Source organism: Pantherophis guttatus, chromosome 11, assembly GCF_059756535.1.
Source record: "Pantherophis guttatus breed Tessera chromosome 11, ASM5975653v1, whole genome shotgun sequence".
Taxonomy (NCBI): Eukaryota; Metazoa; Chordata; class Lepidosauria; order Squamata; family Colubridae; genus Pantherophis; species Pantherophis guttatus.
The window spans coordinates 6,286,916-6,290,463 of record NC_142073.1 but is presented as its reverse complement, the minus strand read 5'-3'; positions in this window follow the sequence as shown (position 1 = coordinate 6,290,463).

The following is a 3,548-nucleotide window of genomic DNA, read 5'->3' as shown; positions in this document are numbered from 1 at the left end:
TAAGCATCCTATACCCTGAAAATGGGTGAATTCCAGAGCCGGGAATTGTGGTTGTGTGAAGCTAAGTGCCTTAAAGAGGAGGGGGGGATTCCTTGCTGCCTCTTCTGCCCTTGCAGTCTTTCCCTCCCTTCGAATCCCCCCCCCCCACTTCAGAGGCCCAAAGGGAAGGGAGAGAAACCCCCCACCCAACCCTAATAAAATAACTTATGTTTTTCCTGCCTGAGATGAGAGTTTTCCCACCGTGGATGCAAAGCTCTCGGCCCTTTTCAAGACTGGAGAACTCAAAAACGATTCACACAGGTTATAGCCCCCCCAGGTGGGACTTCTGCACCCTCCCCCAAGACCCCAGGCCTGCATTTCTTCCTCTTAACAGGTTTGCTTCTTTGCTTCAGATTAAATTCTAGCTTAATTTTTTAAAACAACAACAACAACAAAAGAAACAGCCTTTTTTTTTTTTTTAATTTGATTTATATGCCGCCCTTCTCCGGAGACTCAGGGCGGCTTACAATGTGCTCAGCAATAGCCTTCATCCTTTTGTATATTTATACAAAGTCAGTTTATTGCCCCCACAAATGGGTCCTCAATTTATTTATTTATTTATTTATTAGATTGTTTACCTACCTTAGAAAGGATGGAAGGCTGAGTCAACCTTGAGCCTTGGCGAGATTCGAACCTGCAGTAATTGCAGGCAGCTGGTCTTTTCTTTATCTTGAATTTGTTTGGTCCTTTCAAGAATTTCGGGGCTGCCCAACTTAGTGATACTCTGGACACTAAGCAATTAAGATAGGAACAATAGTCAACCCTCAACAACAACAACAACAACAATAATAATAAACAACCTTGCCCCCATTCAATGAATGAATTTTTTAATATATTTTTTTTATTATTTTATTTCAGATTTCTATACCGCCCTTTTCCTTTCGGACTCAGGGCGGTGAACAGCCAAAGTAAAACACTTTATACACAAAAGTTAAAATAGATTTAAAATAATTATATAAATTTGGCCCATAATTTAAAACTTGTCAATTAAAATAAATATTAAAATTTTTAAAACTAACCCTAAAATCAGGACAGACCGGCTAGCTGAAAAAAATAAGTTTTTAGGGCCCGACGAAAAATCCGGAGGTCGGAGATCACTCGTATCTCTGGGGGTAGGTCGTTCCAGAGGGTAGGTGCCACCACAGAGAAGGCTCTCCCCCTGCGGGTCGCCAGCCGACATTGTCTGGCCGACGGCACCCTGAGGAGGCCCTCTCTGTGGGAGCGTACTGGCCGGTGGGAGGCAATTGGTGGCAGAAGGCGGTCCCGTAAGTACCCCGGCCCTAAGCCATGGAGCGCTTTAAAGTGAATGAATGAATGAATGAATGAATGAATGAATGAATGAATGAATGAATGAATTCCAGCTCCGATGCTTGTGCAAATGGCCATATTTTTTAAGGCTTTTCACTGCTCCTGGTGCAGCTGTCTTTAACCCCTATATCAAACTGGCACCCCAGTTTCTTTCTTATTATTTTTCTTCTGCTCAATAGCGCACCCGATTTTCAGAGACTGCCTGCAGAAGGTCCCCGCAGTTTCCTTGGCGAGGCGTTCCAGAAGTGGTTTGCCATTGCCTCCTTCCTAGGGCTGCGAGAAAGCGACTGGCCCGTGTCTTTGAGCCTAAGGCAGAACTAGAACTCACGGTCTCCTGGGTTTCTAGCCTGGAGTTTCTTCCCCGCGAGACCAAATCTGACACACTGTTCAGCGTTTTCTGTTATACCCCTTAAAATTTTGGGATGCTAATTCACTGGGAAAATCAGTTCTGGGATTTTTTATTTTTTTATTTCTCAAGAAAAACTGCTGTGAAATCAAATCCTTGGAACCAGTCTCCGGGGCTTGATAATTAGACATTAATTCCTTGGTATCCCTTCCAGCAAAGTCCATCACCGTTTTTTTGCCTTCCTTTTCTACTATTTTTTTGGGGGGGAAGGGGGGGTAACCTGTCAAGGCAGCCCTGCATCCTTCTCTGCTTGCTACTTCAAGCAGTTTACACTACGGTGAAAATGTTATTCTTTTCATGATCAATACGTTCCATCTTCAAAACACTAAAAGAAGAAATTCATTCCCTAGGTTACTAGTTATCCAGGGCAACCGGAAACCATTACAAATCATGCCGAGAAAGAGAGAATCATCCAGGCTCTATTCCACCGAGATAAATTACATGATAGTCTGCAGTTGGAAACAGGTAAATACTCCTTGCTCCATTATCGGAGACAATCAGAGACAATATCTTTCAATTAGAGAAACGGGAGGAGAAAAAAAACCAGCAATAATGTTTCAATTATCTGCCTTAGAATAGGAGCCCTGATGATATTTTATCCATGCTCCAGTGTAAAATGAATAGGAAAAAAAAACGTTATCTCTTATTATTATTATTATTTCGCATGTGGCACCTTCGCATCCCATTTCAATAAAAATGCAAGAGTTCAAAATACAAAATATAAGAGATCCGCACTGTTATAAACTGTATCTCTAGATTACAGGTATAATTTATTTTATTTTATTTTTTTGCTTCATTTGTCACAGCCAGAAAACCGGCAAAGTCTCCGTTTTAAGCTCTTATTTTGGCACACCCGTTCTTTTATTTTGGATAATTTGCTTTTCAGCCCCATGGTTACAATTTGGTGATGACATTTTTCCTCATTTCTAGAGGGTGTCTGTCTGCACATCTACCCTGGCTAGTGCAAATTCGGTTCAGTGTTGTCCGTATCAGACAGGACTGGTCAAATCCAGATGATTTTTCCAAAACGTAAGGCAAACTTCGACATTTTGTGGGGGGGCAATTTTCTATCCAATGTTGTTTCCTCATATCGGATAGATATGTGCGTGTTTACACAATACACACATAATAATCTAGAATTCTTTATTGGCCAAGTGTGATTGGACACACAAGAAATTTGTCTTTAGTGCATACGCTCTCAGTGTACATAAAAAGACCAGATACATTCATCAAGAACCATAAGGTACAACACTTAATGATAGTCATAGGGTACAAATAAGCAATCAAATCATACTAGGAAACAATCAATATAAATTGTAAGGATACAAGCAACAAAGTTGCAGTCATGCAGTCATAAGTGGGAGGAGATGGGTGATAGGAACGATGAGAAGATTAATAGTAATAGTAATGCAGACTTAGTGAATAGTTTGACAGTGTTGAGGGAATTATTTGCTTAGCCGAGTGATGGCGTTCGGGAAAAAACTGTTCTTGTGTCCAGTTGTTCTGGTGTGCAGTGCTCTATAGCGTCGTTTTGAGAGTAGGAGTTGAAACAGTTTATGTCCAGGATGTGAGGGATCTTGCATCCTGGACATAAGATACACAAGATTATATACATAAAATACACAATATAAAGATCACATTGTGTATTATCTTTATTTATTTGTATATTATGTTGAAAAACCACCCACCTCTCTCACAAAGCGACTCTAGCAGTATACAGAGACATAAAAAGCTGCATATAAATATTATACTAAAAATGATCAAAAGCAGGAATAAAATAACAGGAAGAAAAGGA